Here is a 26,761-nt window from a genome sequence, read left to right as displayed (position 1 = left end):
TGTGGTCTTAAGGGAAATTGTACTTTACTGTGTGTGTACTTGTCATCCTCCCAGTGTGTACATACCCTGCTGTTGCCAGTGATGATGACTGAGGCTCCTTGATTACTGGACCAGTAGAGGGGTGTCACACCATGTTATGGAGAAAATAGTGCATCACTGAAATTTGGAGTACATCTGATTAGAAAATACAATTTTTTTCAGTAAAATCCTAAATAAATTTAGCAGATGAGAAAGAACTAACTCATGAAAAAAGCATAGTAACAGAACTCATTATTTGACTAGTTGACAGAAGATCCTACCAAAGTCACATGTACATTCACAAAGCTATGCATTCACTTATACCTAACAAATATAGACAACTTAACACATACACACACACACACACACACACACACACACACACACACACACACACACACACACACACACACACACACACACACACACTACACTTAAATAATTGGCCCCTACACCCCCCAAGGGGGTGTATCTCCTTGGTAACCATTTAAAATGTCAAGTCATAAAATAATGAGACCAAATTACCAAAAATCCGGAGATGTAAAAAATGTATAAGACTGCAATTTCCTGGAATATTCTGTTTTCTCCAAGGTATGGTGATCTTGGAGTTGGTATACATAAATCCATGATGTATGGGAGAGTTGCCCTCCTCTCACATTGGGGATGCAGAGAGGCTTGCCTCCCTACTGGTCTTTCAGGTCTCAACAATCTGAGTCTAGATGTTTCAACAGACATCCACCCAATTGCCCAAACCAAGCATTTTAATAACCAACTCTGCATTCCACTTAACTTTGATATGGGTGACTTTCAGGATACAAAGTCACACAAGTAAATGTCTAAAACAACCACCTGCTCATACACCTTTCACACAGTCTTCATCAAGCATTCCTGTATACACAATCAGCCAGCTTCCTTAAAGCACATAAAAGCAACATATAGCATGCTATCAGGCAGTCACAAATCCTTGCCTTTACCAAGCATTCATTTACACACTTTCTCAACCACTCTTTGCATATTCTACATTGCAAGCTCAATTGCATACCCACACCCATGTCAATTTCCACCAACTAGTTAAACACTCACTACACAAAACATCCTCTTTCTATGAATGCCAATATGTCTCCAACCCCTCTTCTCTGTTTCCTTGCCCACTTCCTGCATCAGACATTTCTACTTTTAAGCCCAAGAATCAATCCACTGCTTGCTCCAAACATTAAAAAACATTACAACTTGTTCACCACTCACTAAATTTGTTATCTGAAAAACATTTGTCATTAAAGCCACATAACTCTCATTCAAAAACTGACTGACAACCTCCAATACTTATTTTTACCTCCTCTACAAGAATCTTCAGTTCTCTTCTATATGGTGATTTACGTATCATATAAAAAATATTTCTCTCCGTCATCATTCCTAACTTCTTTGCTCAAGAATTCTGGACAGTGCCATACATAATGGGGAAATAAAGGCCCAGAAAGTTAATAGACAAAAGATTTTACATGAAAATGCATTTTCTGAAAAATAAGACCTATGAAACTTTCACATCTGGGATTATTGACTGACAGTATTCTTCAGTTTCCTCCAAAAGCCATTTTCCCATTTTTGTACATGGGGTCGGGGGTGGCAGTCCTTAGTTATTTACCTTAAAATTTAAAATTTTACATTGAACAAGGCAAAAATATAAGGCTAAATCAGGGACTGTTGAGAGGTATGCTCCCTGTAGGGTGATGAAATATACTCACCAAACACATTCATGCAACCACATTCTTTCACTTTCTTATACTTTTTGCACCTCCAGTATCTGTTCTCTATGACCAGTCAGCCTATTTTTTTCCAAAATGGTTGAGAACCCCAATCCAGGATGCCATCATTCATGAAGCCATCAGCGTTTTTTTTTATTTTTTTTTTCTTAATAGACCCTGGATGACAGTGTTACCATGAATGCCTTCTATGACTTCCAATTGCATATGAATGCTCCCAAACACCCAGCTTAGGAAGCCAAGTTCATGTCTCCTGTGTCACTGTGAAAAGTTATTATGCCCTCCCCCTGTGTGTGAATATTCATAACCACATGCTAATGCAGGTTTCCACTGCCAGCTCAGTAAGCCAAATCCACTTTAATATTTATGACTGTTTCACCTGTGAGCCTCTGTCTGCATACAATAAAACAACTATCTGACCATTAATCCCTTCTACCAGAGTAGGCGAGTTGGAATTTATTGCTCAGTCCTATCTCACCCCTAGCTTTTCCAACAGCAGTACTGCTAATTGAACTCAAGCTGTCTGTGTCATAGGCTTTACCCCTCAATGCCAGACAGTGAAGGTAAAACCAGACAATACTTAGTGAGTATGTGCGACTGAAAAGAGCATCCATGCAATGCGTTACCTTCGATGAGATTGCCTGCATATTAAAAGATGATTTCCATATCTTCAGTTACTGTCAGAAGTTTTTTTTTCATGGAAAAATAGAACGGGCCTTTTTAAAATCACCAATGTCTCATTTTTCTTGGTTTATCTGTTTGCATACCAATGCCTCTTTCTTTTCAGTTTAGTAACATTAACAGCGCTGCACATATTAAACACATAAAACACATTACTCAAGGTCCAGAGGGATTGCCAGTGCCATCCTCTTCCAGTTTAGCTTTTCCTCACACACATTTATCTTTAGAGGTACTGAAAAACAGACAAACTGCCACTGTGTGCAAGTTTAACAAACGTCTGAGTAAGACAATGAGTTAATTCCTTTCTAAAGCTGTATGTCAGTGAAAGGGACATCTTTTATGAAGTCAAGGGCTTAGCTAATAGATTAAAAAAAGCTGAAAAAATAACGAGCAGTTCTACAGTTTAACCAAAGAATAATATTAATATTGTGTGGTAAAACAACAAGCAATAAATAAATAAACAAACAAATACATAAATAAAAATATTTTGTGCCAGTTCTGACAAACAATCTGATAACAATTATTAAGAGTACTGTTTCAGTAGACTATCTTTGCATCATAGAGGTGTTAACACAGACTGCGCCCGCCCATATATTATCTTGGTTAAGTTTAAGTCTCATACATTGGAGGATCTTGACAGTTAGAGATGGTGAAACTGAATGTACAATACTAGTTTGTCCATTCAGGGGGTTGTATTTTGGCAGAGACCTGCCACAAAAGCTCTATCTTGGTGAAGGTATAGTATTGCAACATTTGTAGCCTGGGACTCTAAGGAATATGAACCCACCAAAAAGTGTACATGTAGTCTAGCTGGACTCATGTGTGTCCACATGTGCTACTTGACACTTGACACAGTGTCGCAAATATTGCACTGTAATTTCTAACCAACAGCATGAGATTTTAAAATCAGACTGAGAAAAAAATCTGCTAATCCACTAAATGATGGTCACAATCCAAAGCTCTTTCTTTGCTCTCTTAGTGTACTAAGATTCAGAGGGATGGAAATAGGGAATGATATAATACAGATTACCGAACTGATGAATATAAGAGTAAAAGGTGCCAAATAAACTGCAGAACACCAGCAACATTTGATAACTATAGTATAAAGCAAAATAATTGCAAAACAATTTGTGAAGGTAGTAAGTGCATTTATCTTAAGTAACAAGACTTCTTGAGGCATGACAGTTTTTTTTCTTAAATTTTTGAATGTTTGAAGTTACAACCAAAGAAACAAAACCTTCAATAATCATGTCATGTTTTTAAAATGTAAAAGATATGTTAATCAATACATGGTTTGTGGTAGGAACCTCAGATTTAAACTACTTGCTACTGGTAATCATTAAAAACTTGTAAGAAAACATCTCATATTATTTTTTATTTTCTTTTTTGTTTTGTTTTGTTAGATGCTCAACACAATGCATCTGAAATTCTCCAGGTGCAACTAACACTAGGTAAGACTGCAATCCAAATTGTAGCTTGCTACAGATCCCCCACCATGCCCCAAGATTCTCACTACACCTTTCTAAACATACTGGACAATATTAAGATACAACCAAATACCCTAATACTGGGTGATTTCAACTTCCCTGCCATTAACTGGGAAAACTACTCATGTACCAACACTTTTGCCCAACGGTTCTTGGAATTCATAAATTCCAATGCCCTGGATCAATTAATCCTTAGTCCCACCAGGGGCCTCAATATCCAAAACCTGGTGATTACCAACATGAGAAATCGATGCTCCACACCTATGGTCACCCCCTCGTTGGTCAGGTCTGACCATAAGCTAATCACCCTTGACATCCACATCCCACCCCCACCCCCCAGTACGGAAACCTCCGTAAAAAAACTTCTCCAATGCCAACTTCATGCTACTCAAGTCAGAAGTGACAAACGTCATGACACCCATGCAGACAGGAACTGAAAGTTCAACTGCTGAATACTACACTAAGGCACTGTATGAGCACATCCACTTGTGCATGAATTGTGCCATCCCCAATAGAACCAAGATGCTCTCCTCCAAAAAAAGGAAGCCAATCTGGTGGTCCCTTGCCATAAACAAACTTTACAACACAAGGAAGAAACTGTTGCAGAAAAGAGGAAAATCCCAGGATGCAAAAAACTCCCTTACCAGCCTTAGTAAGAAGCTGAGATCCCTCATAAAATCCTCCAAAGCTAGTTACGAAAATAAAATTGCCAAAGATTCCAAAGACAGCCACAAGGCATTCTATAGCTATGTCAAGAATGTAAATGGCAATGCTCAGATCTGCTGTGAGCTACAACAGAATGGCATTAAATATACTGATCCCAAGGATATTGCCAATATCCTGGCAGATCGATTCAGTACAAACTTCACTCCCCTCTCACCCCCTAAAGGGCCCATCTCAATACCGAAAGATTGCCAAATTCCGGTAATAATGGCCACACAGGTAAAAAATGCACTCTCCAAGCTAAGAATACAGCATCCATGGGACCAGACAACATCCCAGGCTGTGTACTACATGAACTACAAAATGAACTGGCACCTCACCTAAGTGTCTTGTTTAATCATAGCTTCACCTCAGGCTTCGTGCTCACTGAATGGTGCACAGCTACAGTTATCCCAGTCCACAAGGGGGATGCACCTTGGATCCTGGGAACTACCGCCTCATCAGTCTGACGAGCCTGATCTGCAAGGCCATGGAACATATTATCATGGAACTTATAACACTGGACCCCATGCAGTTTGGGTTTGTGAAGGGCTGATCTTGTCTTCTGAACCTGATTGACTTCTTTGAATCAGTCTCCAGAGCTGTGGACAAGGGTAAGGTGGTGCACACAGCCTATCTGGATCTTGCCAAGGCCTTTGACACCATCCCCCACTCTGAAATCATAGATAAACTTACTAAGCTGGGCATTAATCCCTACGTCACTCGATGGGTTGCCAACTGGCTTACGGACAGAACCCAGACAGTAAAAGTAGCCGACTCCAAATCCAGCTCCAGACAAGTGACAAGTGGAGTACCTCAGGGTTCAGTCCTGGGGCCACTCTTGTTCGGCATCTTCTTCTCTGAAGTACAGGCCAACACTAAGGGACTCTGGCTAACAAAGTTCAAAGATGACTGCAAACTGGGAGCCATTATTGAATCCCCAAATAATGTGGATATTCTACAAAAGGGCCTTACAGAAACAGATGCTTGGTGCCAGAGCCATGGGATCAAGCTCAATGCCAAGAAATGTATAGTTATCCCCTTTGGGAAAAAACATGTACCCATGAATTACCACATAGGTGGCAATACACTAAACACCGAAAGTGTGATAAGAGAGTTAGGGACACAGGTGGACAGAGGTCTCACCTTCAATAACCACATCGCCACAACAGTCAAAAATCCTTCTATGTGGCACACCTCATCACTAAGGGCTTTTCATCCAGAAAAAAGGAGGTCATTGTCCTACTGTACTCATCCCTCATTAGACCCATTATAGAATACAACACTCCGTTTGGTATGTACCAATCCTCCAAAGGCAGACGTCCTGTCTGGTGGACCCCAGCCATAAACAAACTATACAATAGAAGGAGGAAGCTACTAAATGATAGAGCAAAATCCCAAAAAGGGAAGGCATCACTGATCAGTATTAGCAAAAAACTACGGGCACTCATAAAATTGTCTAAGGCCAGCTTCGAGAGAAAAATTGCACAGGACACTAAGGATAATCACAAGGCTTTCTTTAGTTATGTTAGGAACCTGGGTGGTAATTCCCAGATATGCTCAGAATTAGTCCAAAACGACAAAAAATACACCGAACCCACAGACATTGCCAACATCCTAGCTGACAGGTTCAGTGCAACTTCCCCCCCCCCCCATCCCCACCAAAAGAGCAAATATCTATCCCAGCAGAGTGCTGCCCCCCTGACATCTCAGATGCTCAAGGTAAGAGCCGCCCTCTCCAAAGCAAAAAACACAGCATCAATGGGACCAGACGGTGTCCCGGGCTGCGTCCTACATGAACTCCAAGAAGAGCTAAACCCAAAAATAAAACTACTGTTCAATCTCAGCCTTACTACAGGATATGTGCCCAAAGAGTGGTGTACAGCAACAGTGGTCCCTCTCCATAAAGGTGGTGCCTCAACGGATCCTGGAAACAATCGCTCCATAAGCCTGACTAGCTTGGTCTGCAAAGCTATGGAAAGGATCATCATGGACCTCATAAATAAAGATATTGGGGACCTACAGACATTGGATCCTACCCAGTTCGGCTTTGTTAAGGGCAGATCCTGCCTCTTAAACCTGGTTGATTTCTTTGAAACAGTCACCAAGGCCATTGACGAGGGGAAGGTGGTCCACACAGCCTACCTGGACCTCGCAAAAGCCTTTGATACAATACCCCACTCGGGCATTATAGATAAGCGCACCAGCTTAAATATAAACCCCTATGTCACTAGATGGATTGCAAACTGGCTCAAGGACAGAACCCACATGGTTAGAATTGCTGGAGCCATGTCAGACTCCAAACCAGTTACAAGTGGTGTCCCACAAGGCTCAGTCCTGGGACCTCTTGTTCGGTATATATTTCTCGGAGGTACAGGCCAACACGGAAGGACTGTGGCTGACCAAGTTCGCAGATGACTGCAACCTGGGCCATAATCGACTCTCCAGCCGACACAAGCATCCTCCAAATGGGCCTCATAGAAACAGACAACTGGTGCCAGAGCCATGGCCTCAAGCTAAATGCCAAAAGTGTATAGTCATCCCTTTGGCAAAAACAAAGTGCCCACATATTACCACATAGGTGGTAATCCATTAAGTACAGAAGAAGTAATTAGGGACCTGGGGACCCAAGTTGATAGCAATCTCTCATTTGACAACCACGTGGCCAAAGTGGTTAGAAAAACATTTTATATAGCCCACCTAATCATGAAGGGATTCACATCTAGATCAGGGGAGGTCATCATGCCTCTTTACTCATCCCTCATCAGGCCCATAATTGAGTACAATTCCCCTTTTGGGATGTACCTTACCAGACACCTGCAGCAACTGGAAAGACCCCAAAAGTACCCACCAAGAGGATCAAAGGGTTCAAACAGATGCCATATGCTGCCCGGTTAAAGAAACTCCAGCTCTACTCAGTGGCATACCGCCTGTTCAGAGGCGATCTGTGCCTGACGTATAAAGCCATGTCCAACCCGGAATTAATGGACATGCTGCACCTCAGAAAATCCAAATCCAATCGAGCTACGCGCTTGAGAGACTTGAACCTCAGCACTGAAATAAATAGGACATGCTGGAGGGACAGATTCATAACCCAGAGGCTCCCTTCACTCTGGAATAAAATCCCAGTCCAGGTTAGGCAGAGTCCCTCATTGACTCTCTTCAAGAGGAATCTTGATGAGTGGATGGGAGATCATAGGTTTACCCCGGGTATCACTTCTGTGTCACTGTTAGACAGAGGCACAGTATACTAACCTCGAAAAAGGGCATAGCAAAATAAATTTAAAATGGGTGGCGAAAGCCAAACACATTCTGGCTAGGCTTATAAATGCCCTAGGGCAGATAGCCTAGTATGAACCTATGAACCTATGAACCTCTCAAGACATCTGCAACAACTGGAAAGACCGCAGAAATACCTCTCTAAAAGAATCATAGGCCTAAAGCAGATGCCCTATGCTGATCATCTAAAAAATCTCCACCTATACTCTGCCGCATATTGTCTACTCAGAGGCGATCTCTGCTTAACATACAAGGCCATGTCAAACCCAGAGCTGTTGGACATGCTACACTTAAAGAAATCCCAATCCCTCAGAGACACACACTCCAGGTATCTAAACCTTGTCATCACAATGAACAAAACGTGCTGAAGAGATAGGTTCCTGACCCAGAGACTCCTCAGACTCTGGAATAGACTGCCCATACATGTCAAGCAGAGTGCCTCTTTGGTCCTCTTCAAAAGGAACCTTGATGATTGGATGGAAGATAGGAATTTCATCCTGGGGATCACGTCAGTCACCCTGCTAGACAGGGGTCCAGGGAAGTAAATACTACGGGAAGAAATAGCCAGGGAATTGTTATGGCTAAGCTTGTATAGGCCCTAGGGCCGATAGCCTAGTACCAACCTATGAACCTATGTAACTGTTAATCGGTCCAATGCAATGTCCCATGATGGATAATACTGACTCATAAAAACTCCTTAATCGAATGGCAAAAAAATCTTGGGAGTTTCTTATGTGTATGTGTGTGTGTGTGTGTGTGTGTGTGTGTGTGTGTGTGTGTGTGTGTGTGTGTGTGTGTGTGCGTGTGTGTGTGTGTGTGTGTGTGTGTCTGTGTGTGTGTGTGTGTGTGTGTGTGTGTGTGTGTGTGTGTGTGTGTGTGTGTGTGTGTGTGTGTGTGTGTGTGTGTGTGTGTGTGTGTGTGTGTGTGTGTGTGTGTGTGTGTGTGTGTGTGTGTGTGTGTGTGTGTGTGTGTGTGTGTGTGTGTGTGTGTGTGTGTGTGTGTGTGTGTGTGTGTGTGTGTGTGTGTGTGTGTTTTAGTATGGAAAAAGTACATGTCAGGGTTTATTAAATGACTACAGAACAGGTTGGGTTAAATGAAGTAGAAGGTGTGAATTATACAGGAGGCATAGCATCCGTCAATAATATGTTGTGACCAAAGGATTCAACAGGAAGGAGGTTATCCTACATAGTTTTTCCAACATCTTATTGAAATGTTAAGACTTGCAGCTGTGAGGCCAGAAAAGCTGGGAAAAATGAGTGAGACACCGGAGAGCAACAAGTGTCAAGCAACACTGTTCTCCTTTAAAGTTGGTTTTGAAGGGGGCAAGCCTGCCACTCTCTCCAAATTTATATATACTAACTCCGAGATTATGCCATACCTCAAAAAAGGGAATATTCCAAGAAAAGGCAGTTTTAGACTTAGTAGATATATATATATATATATATATATATATATATATATATATATATATATATATATATATATATACATACATACAAGTCCACATTTTTGGCCATTTGGTCTCACTGTTTTGAGATTCACACTAACACGTTTCAGCATTTGCCATTTTTTCAGATTACTACTCCTGTGAGAGTAGGAAGTGAAAGAAAAAAATCTCAGCATTGCTGCATTGTGAGCTTTGGACTTTGACTTATGTGTTAAACCTTAATTTTCATCCAGGGGACCTACATCAAATCACAATGTTCAAAGGAAATTATACAAGGAAGTGGCATATCCAATACGGGTCAGTTACTGTGCCACTCTTACACAGTGAGGTGAGTATTGAGCTGATCACAGTCCAGCACCTCTCACTACTAGCAAGTATACTGAAGAGAATGTAAGCCGCTAAGGGTGAGTATATCACAACCAACGCTATTCACAGTAATGTTAAAGTGAAATCCCAATCCCTCCACACTACACGCTCCAGAGACCTCAACCTCATTACTACAATCAGCAGAACGTGCTGGAGGGACAGGTTCATAACCCAGAGACTGCCCATGCTCTGGAATAGACTTCCCATACATGTCAAGCAGAGTCCACCACTAGCCCTCTTCAAGGGAAATCTTGATGAATGGATGGGAAATAGAAAATTCACCCCAGGGATCACTCCAGTGGTTCTTCTTGACAGAGGCACTAGGAACTAAGGTTGAGTGGCATGATGCCAGGGTAATCCTATGGGCTAGACTTGTAAAGGCTCCAGGGCTATTAGCCTACTACACAGCAATGAACCTGTGAACCTCTGAGGCACCATAAGCTCTGAAAGGTATATACAGCTTAAATTACTTTGTTTTATACTTTACATGACTGTAGCTTTGACACACAGTTGATTACTTTATGGGAAGGTAGTGATTAATCATTACCATTCATGAATTAAAGTACTAAACTCTTGAGCACGTGACAGAAATATACATGAATGATTAATTATAATAACTGAAATCATTCTTTGAACAGAATCTGCTTTATTTTTTAGTTAGGCATTGACTTGTCTTTATACTGTGAGTAGCTTAACAGTAAATATGGAACATGGGGTGAAAACAATATTGTGACTATAAATAAATATCTTGGAGAAGTGGGCAAATAACCCAAAACATCAAGCTTAAAACATGAAGTTATTGTAAATATATGGCTTTTGGAAAAGATAACCTGTAGAGATCTCATGCATTGGATAAAAATATATTCCAAGAAATCAATTCTCTCTTCTATGAGATCAAGGTGTTATGGCTAGTAACTGACTTTCATTTAAAGGCCATACACTATACATGAAAACTAAAGCCTTAAAGCAAGTTAGCTTGGGTAGTTAGTGAGCAGAGATGTTTTCATTTTGGCTGTTGCTTTCAAATTATTGATAAGATGACTCACAAAAAAAGAATTCCAGCTTTACATGTACAGCCAAACTGAACTAAACACTTTAGTGTAACTACAGAGACAATTTACAAAATATATTCCATTTCTTCAGAATGAAAGATATACTGAATGCATGAAAAAATAGATCTCTGTAGTATTAATTACGAGCTCATAGCATGTTTTGTCTTGCCCATCACAAATTCACAAATCAAGCCTTAAGAGCAACACCTGCTTTTCAGATTTACACTAACTGGAAAATTCATAAATATGTTAAAGTGAAGTTTAGTATTGCATTAAACTCTACTAAAAAAAGACTAAATGTACAGGTCATTCTAAGATTAAGGAATATGTTGCCACTTGACATGAAATTTACTAAGGGAATTAAACTGTTCAAAGTAAGACAGATGGCTGGGAATGCATAATTACACCAATAACTCTGCAGAGTCTGTGTTTGTTGACGATCTAACAGTCTGAGAATGTGAAACCAAGACTATGAAACTTTAAGAAACAATTATAAATGTAGGCATAATGCCATCCAATCTAGCTCTATTGTAACCATAACAACTTCATGTAAAAGTAAAATAAAATAAACTGGCATCAAGAACTGTAAATGGCAATAAGTAGGAGTGTCATCTACAGATCGAGATGTCTTTATATTTTATTTTGCTGTATGTTTTCCCGAGTGTTTGTTGTAGTGGTAGGGCAGGCTAAGCAAGGCAGGAACTCGTGCATTGGTGCATAGACAACTAGAGTCTGCTTCCCAAGGCACCTTTCCTTCACTGATGGATTTTTTTTATAAATATTGCTACAGTATAGGCATTGCATTTTGTAACAATTGAAGGGATTCTTGTGTGCTTTTATTAATGGAAGGTGAATAAGATTTGTTTCTGAACGCATTAAACCTTAGAGAAGCCTGCAAGGTTTTCATTAAGAGCAGCTTACTAAATAACTACAGGCATCTACTTTTGCATGTTCATATTTCATTAGTAACTATTAAAACATATTACATATGTAATAATGTTAAAGGCTCAGTTTCAGACCCCGGAAGGCCCATTCATAAATCCTTATGAGGCACCATATTGTTAGGAGTGTTATCATCTTCAGATTATTTCCACGCCTTTGTATTATCGGTGATCTTTTTTTCTGGTTATTGCAGGTGCTTTCAGAGTTTGCGAAATATTGCATTTTCTATCTTGGAGGTATGTAATTTTGGCGATAGATTATGTGATAATTTGGATCGAGAAATAAAAAGCAGATCATGTTTGCCGGGTTCAACAAATTTGTTTACACAACTTAGGTGTTTATTTGTAATGTCCAGTTGATTGGGCAAGAACACTGCTTCGGTTATCTTCAGACATCTCAGCTTTACAAGCTGTTTTTAGGTTTTCCTCGGGCCATCTAATTAAACCCAGAGATCTTAATTTAATGCTCAGCAACGTCTTGATAAGCCGGGGAATTCCTTCACTGTTTCAGGATCAGCAGAACTTCAAATTTAGGGCTTTGAAGGCCATTCTCTATAGGTTTTAAAAAGGATGGCTAGATGGACACCTAATGCCTTTTAGCTTACATCAGAAGGTAATATGCTCCTCGTCCTTTTTATTTTTGAGGTGAAAATCTTGTGCTTAAAGGCCATTCCTACATTTTCAGAGCATCTTGGAGGTAATCTGTGCGAGAGAATGGCTCAAAGCATAGCTTGGATCCAGCATCTTGGTCAGTCTTTTGGCTGGATTTCCCCAGCCTTTCTGTATTGCAATTTTGAGACATTTGGGAACATCTCTTAGTGAAAACTGCTAGCACTGCTAGGAGTTAAGCAATGGTTATCCTTCTAGGTGCCAATGACTTTGTATGCATACTGAAAAAGATATTATTATCCAGAATTTTATTGGATCTGTTTATCTAAAGATTGATGTGCCCAGATATCTTAACATTTTGGTTCTCCATAGTGCCTTTTTAAGAAGGACATTATAAAATTAATAGTGGAACTGTCAAGGAGATTTATTAAAAATCTTATCACCAGAAGAGCCAAGACTTTAGGATTATTTGTGACAGAGCAGCCTGACTTAGCGAGACCTGACAAAGGCTTTTATAACAGTACATTAAAAGGTGTTGAGTTTTGATTTGTTCAAATCGTCAACACATTATCTGTATGTGGTACAACTAAGTATTTAGTTGAATTCATTATTTTTATAATTAATTAATCATTGTAAGCTTATATCCATTTATCAATCTGAATGTTTCTAATAGCTGACAATTGTCATTCATTTCAGAATAGGAGGCTAATGAGGGAGGAACAGCATGTGGAGACATGTGGCCTCACCTGCCTTGAATCCCCTACTTTTTCACTGGTCTCCTGTTAGGGCCAATGTAGTATAGAGGTAGAACACAAGCTTGTCAAGTACAGGCAGGTACCTTTATGGCTGAGGAGTAGACTGCCTTGTCCAGGGCATCTCGTACGGGCAGAAAGATACAAGTCCTGTAGTCAGTAATGGCAAGGCTCTAAGTGTGAATGAGGCATACCACTCAGGTAGCAGTTGCTTAGCTGGCATGGGCAAGGGACCACTAGGGACAGCATCTGAAGGAGTTTGGTAAAGAATAAGTACATTATACAATGTTTTAAACATATCAAAAGAAGTTTTATGTTATATGTTGACAACTTGTGATCAGAATAAGTTGGTCACAGTGGCTTTCATGTTATGGTTATTGGCTCATGATGGGGGGGGCAACAGTCATAGTTTTATAGGTATGAGTGATTGTTTCTACTGTGATTTTTGTCAAAAGACTCAGGATGCAATGATTGGACGAGAGAAAATAACATTGCAGAAGTGCTGCAGAGGTGAAGGCCTGATTACACTGCAAACTCTACCCTTTCAAGCTTATTGTACTGTAAAGGAAGACTGACTGGATATGGAGACAAGATGGGAGTGGAGAGTGAAGGCTTTGATATTTTTGAATGGAATACATGAAATAAACTACTTATTGCTTGGCTATTGAGGAAGAACACATAATTGTATTCCTTAAGTGCATTGTAAGTTTGCTGTTCTATACATCAGCACTGACTAGGGGCATACCTGATTCCTAAGCACATACACTACTTGGGAACCCCCCTCTGTCCTATCAGGAGGTGTTCTTCAATAGTCACCTTCCTTTTGCCCTGTCACTCATGATGGGAGACCAATCATGAGGCATTCATATCAGACCTCCTCAACCACCTATGAACCTATACCTCAGTGTCACTGCTCGACAGAGGCACAGCAAAATAATGGGTACAGTTCCCCATACTAAAGGGGTGGCGTAAGCCACAAAACTATGGGCTAGGCTTGTAAATGCCCTCGGGCAGATAGCCTAGTATGAACCTATGAACCTATGAACTACTTCAAACTCCTGGCTTGTTAGCTGAATCTGTATTATTGACAACAAACCCACTGCTAAAACCATGTTACCTTTGGTGCTGTCACTAAATTTCCTTAAGCATTAATTTTATTGTATTATTTCATACTAACTATAGAGTAAGTGTCAGAGTTATCTATTTAGCAGAGTGGCATCCTTCTTTAGGGTTCTGTAGTTGTTAAACATATTGTCATTATTAATGTTTTTATTTTGTTCTGTAGCAGTCTATGTGGCTTGTATAAGTTGTGTCTTTAATGCTAAAATAATCAGTAAAACTGCTTTTTTCCATCTTACAAATGTATCTGCAAAAGACAATGCCTTCAGTGTCTGATTCAGACTACATAGGACGTGGTGCTGGACCCAGTAATCATCAACTATCACTTTTCTTACATAGTCACTTTAAGATCTGTCAGGGACAGCAAGATATTTCAGCTTGACTGATACAGTTGGCCCTTATATACAAAATACCTCTAAAATCTTGGACTTTCAACAAAGTATAACTTAATGTGCATTTCCAGATGAATGCCTTAAAAATGCAAAAAGATATTTTAAAGCTGAATATGGATTTATGTTTCAAATTCCTGATCTTTGAAATTAGAGGACAATGCAATGACCTACTTGTTTACAAGCTGAGTGAAGGGAGAGAAGGTATTTACTGTGGGGCACTTCTGCAGAAGCAGTTTACTGACAGTGCTGCACCCAACCTAACCATCCTATTCATACTGAGGGGGCTGAAAAAGCACAGTGAGAGAAGCCAATGAGCCTGCTTCATAAGTCACATGCTTCTGTATGCTGACATTTCTCTTTTTAAGCTAAATCAGTGGTTTTGAAAGCTACCTAGTCTGCTACTCAGGTCATACAGAATGATTTTGTTGTTCACTGGGATGATTACCTTATCAGTCTTTGTGCTTAGGATATTCTGGCTATATACTTGTGTACAAATAGGAGAAATCAAGGTCCCATTCCTATATCCATACGGACAAGCCTGTTTCAACACTTGGAGCAAGCCATAGACTTTTGTGTTAGGTAATGCATTCTTATAGTTTCTGAAAGTATGGTCTTGGTTACTAAGGTTATCAAGCAGGCTCTACTCTATTAAGGAAGGGTTCAGTTTGCTTGACAGGCAAAGACATCTAACCATAATGGGAATTCGCATTGTCAGCCTAAACCCACCTAAACTCTGAGAGGGATATATTTGGGATAAGCAAGTAGATGTGCATATATATATATATATATATATATATATATATATATATATATATATATATATACAATTATAGTTTTTGTTAGCATGCTTTGAGACTTTATAACTTTGTGCATCTTAGTTTACAGAATACTGCAGTCAGTAGAGAGAACTATTTCAATAATTAATGTTGCTTTGCCTTTACATTTTCCACTGCAGTATCTGATTTACTGTTTAATTCCAACTGTTTTTCCTAGTCTTCATTTTTAATGTTTCCTAAGAGATTACTTATTTATGAATTGAGTGATTGATTGATTGACTGATTGGATGGTTGACATTTATTTATTGGGAAAGTCTGACTGAGAAAGAAGACATTTTATTCAGAGGCCCAGGGGAAAAAAAAACTACATAGAATAAAAATCACAACACTTAATAAAATGTACAATGGTAAGAGAATAATATGAACTTCAAACAAAACTATACAAAATATACCATATAAATGCATTTGAGATAAGTAAGCATGAAAGAGAAAGAAGATAAAAGTTATACAAGATAAATGCAACACAAATATGAAAAGAAAAGGATAACAATTGGTAGTATTGGTGTCAGAAGCTAAAGGGTTCCCTCTGCAGAATCACACAAGAGTGGAAATAACGAGTCCAGCTTGTTTAACAGTAATATGGAGAAGTAATAGAGAATTTTACGCCAATACAGGCCAATAGGAAAATCAGAAAAAATGGTTTGAGACAAATTACATAATGGGATTAGCATAAAGAATATAGAAGGTTTAAGCATAGTCTCCACTCTCAGTAAACAGCAGCCCCTCTCCAATCAGTCTCATAAATAACAGATTATAGCAAAGTCACGAGTACTTCAAGAATACTTCATAGGTTCAGAGGTAGGTACTAAGCTATTGGCCCTGGAACCTATATAAGCCTAGCCAAAAAGGTACCCTGGCTTTCGCCACCCAAGAAAATTATTTTCCTATGCCACTGTCGAGCAGAGCCACAGAAGTGATCCTGGGGTAAATTTCCTATCTCCCATCCAATCATCAAGACTTTTCTTGAAGAGTGCTAATGAGGAGCTTTGTTTGATATAGATAGGCAGTTTGTTCCAGAGTATAGGAAGTCTCTGGGACAGGAATCCATCCCTCCAGCATGTTCTGTTTATTGTGGTGACAAGGTTTAGGTCCCTAGAGCATGTAGCTTGGAGGGATTGGAATTTCTTTAAGTGGAGCATGTCCAACAGCTCTGGGTTTGACATAGCTTTGTATTTTAGACAGAGATCGCCTCTGAGTAGGCGATATGCAAAGGAGTAAAGCTGGGGTTTTTTGAGACGGTCTGGGTAGGGCATCTGTTTGGGGCTGGTAATCCTCTTTGTGAAAAATAGGATATATGAACATCTGTATGACATCAAGAATGAAAATAATACTAATGCACTATATAAACATAGTACTATGTGTAAGAACTTTAAATGTTTTAAGTTTGGCATTCTTGATTTTGTTGCAGTAGATGTAAGAGGGGGTGATTGGCAAAATACACTATATAAAAAAGAGTTGATGTGGCAGTTAAGACTAGCTGCTGACTGCCCACTAGGCATTAATGAATATATCTCTATAATGCCTATATTGAAAGAAAGGGTGGAATCGATTTGATTTAATTGATTGGTCCCCTGGTATTTACATAGTATTTTAATTTCAATTTGAATTTTAAAATTCTCTCTTTTTTTATTTTTAAACTTTAATTCATACAATTTTCTTGTGTGTGTATATATATTAATATACATTGTCTTGTAAATACATACAACACACTGTTTTGCATTTTCAGTAGAGAAGTCCTTCTGTGGAAACGTAATAATTTTTTATCCGATTAATTATTCATATGCATACTATGGTGTTTATTTATTTATTCATGAGGAGCAATATTTCAAGTATTTTATTGGCTCTTTTTGGACCAATGAATTGAAACTGTTTGTTATTTAAACTTTAATGTTTGTATTGATGCTTGTTCTGATGAAGTCAATTTATTTGATGAAAGCGCTCAACCTTTTGTCTTGGTGATAATAAAATCTTTCTGTGGACCCGCAACGTTGTGCTGCTTTTGGTTAACTGGTCTGCTTTGAGCACATTGTGCACCATTTGTGCGGACTCTTTGTGAGGTATTTCTGCAGCCTTTCCAGTTGTTGCAGATGTCTTGTGTGGTACATACCAAAAGGGGCATTGTACTCTATAATGGGTCTAATGAGTGATGAGTAGAGAGGAACAATTACCTCTTTTTTCCTGGATGGGAAACCTTTTGTGATGAGGTGTGCCATGTAGAAGAATTTCCTGACTACTGTGGCAATGTGATTATCAAAGGAGAGACTACTGTCCACCTGTGTCCCAAGGTCTCTTATCACACTTTCGGTGTTAAGTAGACTACCGCCTATGTGGTAGTTCATGGATACAGAGTTTTTACCAAAAGGGATGACAATGCACTTTTTGGCATTGAGCTTAAGGCCATGGCTTTGACACCAGGCATCTGTCTCTGTGAGGCCCTTTTGTAGGATATCCACATCATTAGGAGTTTCTATTATGGCTCCTAGTTTGCAGTCATCTGCGAATATCATTAGCCAAAGACCTTCTGTGTTAGCCCGTACTTCAGAGAAGTAGATACCAAACAGGAGAGGACCCAGGACTGAACCCTGTGGTACTCCACTTGTCACTGGTCTGAAGTCGGATTTGAAGTCTGCTACTTTCACAGTGTGGGTTCTGTCAGTGAGCCAGTTGGCAACCCATCTTGTGACATATGGATTTATACCTAGTTTAGTGAGTTTATCTATAATTCCAGAGTGCGGGATGGTGTCAAAAGCCTTGGCGAGATCTAGATAGGTTGTGTGAACCACCTTACCCTCATCTACAGCTTTGGTGACTGCTTCAAAGAAGTCTATCAGGTTTAGGAGAATTGATCTGCCTTTTACAAACCTGAACTCGGTGGGGTCCAGAGTTTGGAGATTACCAATGTCCTTGTTTATAAGTTCCATGATGATATGTTCCATGGCTTTGCAGACCAGGCTCATCAGGCTAATGGGGCAGTAGTTCCTGTGGTCTGTGGTGGATCCCCCTTTGTGGAGTGGGATAACCGTCACTGTGCACCATTCAGTGGGCACAAAGCCTGAGGTGAGGCTATGACTGAACATGGTACATAGTGGGGTGCCAGTTCATTCTTTAGTTCATGTAGAATGCAGCCTGGGATGTTGTCAGGTCCCATGGATGCTGTGTTCTTGGTTTTGGAGAGTGTGGTTTTTACCTGTGCAGCTGTAATTACAGGAACTTTGCATTCTTCTGTTATAGAGATGGGCCCTTTAGGGGGTGAGAGGGGGCTAAAGTTAGCACTGAACCTATCTGCCAGGATGTTGGCAATATCAGTTGGTTCTGTATATTTAGTGCCATTGTGCTGTAACTCAGAGCAGATCTGAGTGTCGCCATTGAGATTCTTGACATAGCTATAGAATGCTTTGTGTTTGTCTTTAGAAACAGTGGTAATTTTGTTTTCATAACTAGCTTTGGAGGATTTTATGAGGGATCTCAACTTCTTACTGAGGCTGACCAGGGAGTTCCTCCAATCATGGGATTTTACTCATTTTTTTGCAGCAGTTTCTTTCTTCTGTTGTAGAGTTTGTTTATGGCAGGGGACCACCAGATTGGCTTCCTTTTTTTGGAGGATAGCATCTTGGTTCTGTTAGGGATAGCATGATACATGCACTTGTGTAAGTGCTTATAAAGTGCATTTGTGTAGGATTCAGCAGTCGTACCTCTATTGTCTGTCTGCATGGGAGTCATGAAGTTTGCCACTTCTGTCTTAAGAAGCGTGAAGTTGGCTTTGGAGAAAATTTTTAGGGTGGTTTCCTTAATGGGGAGGTGGGGGCAGGATGTGGATGTCTAGGGTGATTAGCTTGTGGTTGGATCTGACCAACAAGGAATTGACCTCTGTTGTGGAACACCAGTCACCCATGTTGGTAATGACCAGGTCTGGGATATTGCTGCCCCTGGTGGGGGTATGGATAAGTTAATCCAAGCCATTGGAATTTATGAATTCCAGAAAACGTTGAGCAAAAGATTTAGTACATGAGTAGTTTTCCCAGTTAATGGTGGGGTAGTTGAAATCGCCCATTATTAGGGTGTTAGGTTGTACCCTAATATTTTCCAGTGCATCAAGAAATGAGGAGTGGGAATCCTGGGACATGGTGGGGGAATCTGTAGCAAACTACAATTTGGATTGTAGTCTTGCCCAGAGTTAGTTGCACTTGGATAATCTCGGATGCATTATGCTGAGCAACTAGCCTTGAGGTGTGGATATCCTTAATGAATATGGACACGCCTCTGCCTTTAGTGTTTCGGTCCAGGTTAGGTGGCCGAAAGGTGTGGCATGAATTATAGCCTAGTAATGCAGGGGTGCTCTCAAGAGCTTTGAACCAGGTCTCACTGCACAGATGTCGATGTTCTCCATTATAAGGAGTGCCTCAAGTGAGTGCATTTTGAGGTTTAGACTTCTAGCATTGAGTAGCATTACCATCAGATTTTGCTTGCTTGTAACTGTTCTGATGGTGAATTTGTCATTTGAACCTTGCCTAAAAAAGGCACTATAGGAGTGGCAAGAGCCTTAGCCAGTATCTGGAATCCCAAGGCCGACAGGTGCAGGCCATCTTTGGCAAAGCATCGTGGTCTGTCCATCATGTCATCACAGGCAGACAGATACTGGATCCCCTTAGAATGACACCAGTAGCTTAGCCAGTTGTTGAAGTCAATCATTTTGTCCTTGTACTGTGGTATCATTCTGGGTGATGGCAAGATGCTACTCAGGGCTAGGGTAATACCTGCCTGGGCTACAAGATTGGAGAGCTCCTCCATGTCTCTTTTCTTGTAGTCCAGGGAGGTACGTCTCAGGTCATTTACACCAATCTTACATCAAGTATGTTTCTCCAAAAACTTGCACTCCTCTGTTTAAAGACAAATGTATTGGGCAAAATACTTCTTTTCTTTTCAACAGCAGGAAATGACTGTTATCCTGAAATCACTCTTTCTTTCTTTCTTTCTCTCAAGTGGAGAATTTTTAAATCTCTGTTATAGCTCCATCTCGTCTTAGCTTTCTCTAACTGCATTTCCACCCTGCTTTAGATTCCTCTGGGAACCCCATCTGCTCCAACAGCCACTTAAGGATGTCAGCCCATACCAACCCAAGCCAAGACTTAATAAAGCATACTTTGTGTATAGTCCAGCCATGGACTACAGTATTACTGATATCAATTGCTGTATCTGTATCTGTATCCGCATTTATGGTTATAAGTATGTTTGCTCACAGGCTATTAACCTTTGGCACTGTTTATCTCCTCTTGTGCAAAGTATGTTTTTCCATTTATGAATATTTTAAAGGTCTACATTATGTTTGTTGGGGGGTATTACTTTGTATTTCAGCATGCATTCATATCTTAATAAACATTATTAATCATCTTCAACAAACAGTTCTGGCTAAACAGTTTTGCTTCAGCACAAAAAGAGATGTGTATAAATTTTTACACCAGGTAGAAGCAATCATTTGGCAAAAAAATGAATATTCTGAACAATATAAAGGTGAATTAACTGTACTGAGGGTTAATGTGATCTAATAAACTGAGCACATTATTATGTGCTTAGAATGTTATGGCACTTCAACTGACAAAATATATCATATCTGTTTATATTGTTAGAGCCATTAACTTCTAAACATTACTTTCATAAATTCTAAGTTAAACTGGGGAATGAGTCCATACAGCTTTGATAAGTCACCATCATTACTTATTTCCATGTAATTATTTCTATTTATTTCAATGCAGACAGCAGGGAAATGAGATAATTTGATTATGAAAAATTATACATGCACACTGACATGCTGATGGCTCTATCCAAAAGTCTAAAATGAGTTTATAATTTTAAAGTACTGGTAGAAGCAGTCGTGTATTTAAATAGCACAAAATACATCCCAATAAGCCTGGATTATTAGACATTACTCATTCTACTGCTGAGGGGACAAATTACTGCATCAGGATATAGAATTAACAATTTATTGATGGTTAGTGTTAATAGAGCGTTCACTCAGCAGCACACACATACACACACTCAGACACATGCACGCACGCAGACATGCACACACACACACACACACACACACACACACACACACACACACACACACACACACACACATACACACACATGCACACATACACACACACACATGCACATACACACACGTAGGCATACACTTAGACACACACACACACACACACACACACACACACACACACACACACACACACACACTGACAATGCTTAATTAAATTTAATTAAAATGCCTATTTTAACTTTTATTGAGTTGGAATCTTTATTTCCCCAGCATTACAAATACTTTACAAAGGAAAAAAGTAATATGGTCTAAAGTTAAGTGAAGAAGGGCTCTCAGTCGATCGTCTGTGAAACTATAATAAAATGAAAAGTGTGAATCTACATGGAAGTGGTATGTGTTCCTTGAATTATGATTAAGTACTATGATGCTGTTAGTACTATTTGATTAAAAGAAGTGCAAATGAGTTTTTTACATGACAATGAAATGTACAGGACAAACCTTAACTTGTCATAGGAATCATAACTACCATAGACTGTATGTATCTTCTCTTTTAAGGATGACAGGGCCAGCCAAGCGCAGGGTGAATTTATGAATAGCTGTCCAATGAGCCAAATCCTGTTTTAAGAAAATTAGTGTATCATACTGCTTTATCTGCAGAGGGAATCTATTCCAGAGGTGAGGAAGACCTTGAGTAATGAATCTAACAATCCAGCTTGTTTGATTTATCTGCTGAAGCAGGTTTATATCCCTTGTTCTGGCTTTTGTGGGCATATTGATTTGTGAGGGTACAAGAGATCTTGGACTACTGGGTTCCTGATTGTTCAAAAGACAAGGCAGAGGTATCCCCTGAGGTGTCCATAAGACACAGAAAAGAGGGCAGTGCTTCCAGTCTTTTCTCGTAGCATAGGGATTCAAAGCCTGTAATCCTCCTTGTTATGCATGTTTAGGGTCTTTCAAGCTGTTTACTATGACTAATGAGGTATATAACAAAGGAGGTGCTGTATTCTATAACTGGTCTGATCAATGATGAATACAAGGGGTCAGTATCATCTCAGGATAATATTATCTCAGTGATCGTGATCACCTATGCAATTTCCTGACAGCTGTTGCTACATTATGATTAAAGGAGAGGGAATTATCAACCTAGGTTGCCAGGTCTCTAACTACATTTTAATTTTGAAGTGGGGTATTGACAATGATATATGCGGGGGGGATGTTTTGTCTGCCGAATAAGATAATTCATTTTTTAGCATTTTATTTAAGCCAATTATTTATAGGGGTAAGTTCCTGCTACAGGGCTTCTGTGTCAAAAGGAGATTTTACAAACTAGGAAATCAACAAACCTGGTTAGCTATGTATCCTGTTTTTTATTCTTAGGTCAATGAAGTAAATACCAAACAAAATTGATCCAGTACTCAGCCCACTGGTTACCTTCATATTGTCTGGCACTGCTCTGTGTGGTTTCTGTCTTTTAGCCAATTTGTTATTCATCTTACCATATAGGGGTCTATTTTAATGCATTTTGAGGATGGTATTAAATGCCTTGGCCAAATCAAAGTAAGCTGTGTATACAGTGTGATGACTTTCAATAGCTGCTCTTACCTCTTCAAAGAAGTTTATCAGGTTCATTAGGCATGACATGCCTTTTACAAAACAAAATTCCTGTGGATGTAGCCTAATGTGATATTCAATTTTAATCAAGTATTTTATAATGTGTTCAATGGCCTTAGAAATGAGACTCATCAGGCTGGTGGGTCTATAGTTTCTAGGGGTTGATTGGCTGTAGGGCCACTTTGGAGATTGCTCACCTTGTACATTTCATTACCATGTAAAAAACTCATTTGCACTGCTTTTAATCAAACAGTACTACCCATTTAGAAAGTTGGAGCATCATAGTACTTCACCATACATTAAAGAACATGTACCACTGCCATGTATGTGTTCTATGGCCTTACAAATGAGACTCATCAGACTGTTGGGCATATAGTTTCTGGGGTTGGTTGGTTGTAGGACTACCTTTATAGAGTGAAATCAACAATGCTGTACAGTATACTTGGGTGACTAAGCCTATAGCCAGGTTCAGGTTAAGTAGCTTATAGAGTGAATCTACCAGGACATGCGTAATACTATTTAACAAACAACTGGGTGTGTTATCTGGTCCCAAGACAGATGTGTCCTTAGTCTGGGCTGCACTGCCCACTTTCAGTACTTGTCATTTAGTGATAAATACAGAGTTTGAGAGATTCATGGATCACATAACTTTGGATAGTTATCTCAGCAGTGAAGTTTGCACTAAATTTATTTACAAGGATATTGACAATCTTCACCAGGTCCAAGTAGGTTTTGCATGTAGTATGAGCTCTGTACATTGCTGAGTACTGTTTCTAAGTTTTCTAACATAACATCTACAATTAAAAAATACCTATGCTCCTTTAAGACAACTGCCGCTGACCATCTTCCATCTGAATACCTCAAACGCACTGCAAATAGACTTACATATTCTGTCTTAATTCTAATAAACTGCTTTAAACAAGAAAATATTTCTCCACTCTATGCAAAAAATTCTATATAAGCCCCCCCCCCCTCCATAAATGCAGCTCCTCAACTAAGTTTGCAAACTATAGACCAATCACCCTTCTCTCACCCTTATCCAACATTGTGGAAAGATGTATTCACTCACAACTTATTTCTTTTCATAGCATTTTCTTTCCTTCATAGCATGGTTCAGACACAACCCCAATACAACCACTGCCTTCTAAGGTTCATAGATATAATAAATCAGAATACAAATCCAGGTCTTCTAACCTCAGCTCAGTTTCTGGATCAATCCAAGGGATTTGATACAGTCATTCATCAAATGCTCCTAACTAAACTCTCTTCATATGGGTTTTCACTCTCCTTGCTTACCTGTTTTCTTAGTTACCTCACTAATAGGTCCCAAACAGTGAAATGGCAAGATGATTTCTCCTCTTTCCTTTCTATATCAATTGTAGTCCCACAAGGCTCTATCCTAGAGCACTACTGTTTAACTTATTTATGAATGACCAGAACACATCAACCAAAGAGGCCATCATAGTAGAATACACCAATGACTCCACTCTAATATGTGCTGCTAGGACACTACTAATGCTCAAAACACTCACCCAAAAACCCTTCTCTAGAGATGCTTGGTTCAACAACTCACAACTCCTCTTGAATCCAACAAAAAAAAAATACTGAACTACTACTGTTCATCCACGACTCTCTCCCCCCAAAATACTTTTAATAAACTGTCATCCAACAAGACCAATATAGAACTGGTATCCCACACCAAACTACTAGGTGTGATTATAGACAGCCACCTGAAATTTGATCTCCATCTTCGGCAAGCCATAAAGAATACACACAAAAAGCTAGGCTACCTCTGTACAGTAAAGCACTACCTGACTGACTCTGCTAGACAGACCATAGATGCTTTTTCTACTCCCAACCCTATTATAGGCCTTTCCTATCCTAATCAATCTCAATGCCTCTCTACTTGCCAAACTAGAGTAATGCTACCATAAACTAGCCAAATCCACAACCAATCAGCAATACAGATCACATCACTGTCTTGCCAAAACAACTAAACTGGCTTGAACTAAAAAAGTCCCTGTTGTATTCACACTTAATTACAACCTTTAAACTATTCACAACCCTAAAAAATTCATTTCTCTCCATATGTAAAAAATGTAACAACAATGCAGGAATCTCCCTGTATTCATTCTGCATTGTAAATAGCTGGAATAACATTCCATTCCACATGAGCAACAGTTTGCAACCTGAATGACTTTAAATGCCAACTGTAGCTTTGCTAACTAGATAAATGGCTCTGCACCTGCACTATCACTGGTTGTACTAATATAGTTATATTGCTCTCTGCCATAATTCTCTGCTGCATAAAACTTAATACATTATTATGTACAAGTATCATCTTCTCTCCTTTATCTTCCTGCCATCTCATCCCCTCCTTCCTTTCTTTGAGCTACTCTTTATCTTATCTTCCTGTGTCCTGGGTTTTAAACAAGTCTTTATAGTAACAAATATTCTTATGTAAACACTGACAATCTGTGCACACTCCATGCACCTCCCTGTATTTAAAAAAATGCAACTGTTATTTTTGAGCGAAAATGTTTGTAATTGATGTAACTGATGTCAAGGATGTCTCAGTAGAACTGTTGCTCATGAATGAAACTGACTGTAAATGATGAAACAATGCAAATGATGTCCATGATGTCTGTAGAATAGAGCTTTTCTCCTCAGGCATGCACTGAAAAAGGGTACTGTTCAGTCTGACTTTTGTTTGTAATTGTCCTTGGCTTTAGAAACTACCATGAGTTTATGAACTACTTTAGATTTTTTTTTAATTCTTAGAAAAATTCCTAATATTCTCCTTCACTTGTTATTTTTTTTTTTTTTTTTTTATATCTGCTATATTCTCTAATGAGTTCTTCTCCCATTTTATTGTCGATTTTAATTATATTAGTGAACTATCAGTTCACTAGTTGTATATGGTTCTGGACAGGACTACCAAATCTAAACGTATTTATGTAGGTATAAAACTCCTTTGCGAATTTATCTGCTGAGATCTGTGTTTCTGAAGTCTTTAAATTCCACTATATTGGTTTCAGAGAGATTTAGATAGTTTGAAGGAAAAGATTACAAGGTTATGGTCTGACTTAACTGGAGAGGGAGTTTGGAATTGTCTGATAACATTACATGAAGAATATTTTGCCCTGTAGTTTGGCTAGTTTGGCCTATAGTTGTGCTATTAACAATCTGGTCCATCATTTTTATTTATTAATTTTGACAACTTCTGTAGATATCCTACATTGAAGGTGAAATGCCGGGTAGTTTTTGGAACGTTCATTATAGACATTAATCAACCTGACATGAACCTCCAAAGTTTTAGAAGGTGTCCTGTAAGAGAGGAGAAACTGATAGTTGATCTTGTTTCCTCTGCTTTGGAGTTTGACAACTTCCATCTGTGGGGCTTTGGGAATTTGTATAGAGGTGATATGGTCTCTGACAAATGTGGGCACACCACCACATTTGCCATCGGGTTTGAAGTCATGATAGCCCCGATGTGCAGGTATGGTGGGCATTCTTTCTGAGTACTAAAATCTTGTTTCAATGATTACACATATATGGATGTCTTCAAAATGCAGTAGTGCCTCACGATCAGCCAGCTTGGTGTTTAAACTTCTTGCATTAAGTAAAGGTGCTGTAATTTGATCCTGTTTTGATTTTAGATATCTTTGC

General features: G+C 39.3%; 1 protein-coding gene across 1 annotated transcript in view; it reads right to left on the bottom strand.

The window, feature by feature from the left end:
* The window catches only part of CLCN1 (chloride voltage-gated channel 1), a 2,440,475-nt gene that overhangs the window by 664,376 nt on the left and 1,749,338 nt on the right, over positions 1–26,761 (bottom strand). The gene's annotated exons all lie outside the window — the stretch shown is intronic.

This window comes from Protopterus annectens, chromosome 8.part0 (assembly GCF_019279795.1).
Source record: "Protopterus annectens isolate FY-2018-M chromosome 8.part0, PAN1.0, whole genome shotgun sequence".
In the NCBI taxonomy this organism is placed as follows: domain Eukaryota; kingdom Metazoa; phylum Chordata; order Ceratodontiformes; family Protopteridae; genus Protopterus; species Protopterus annectens.
This window is presented reverse-complemented; position numbering and strand designations above follow the sequence as displayed.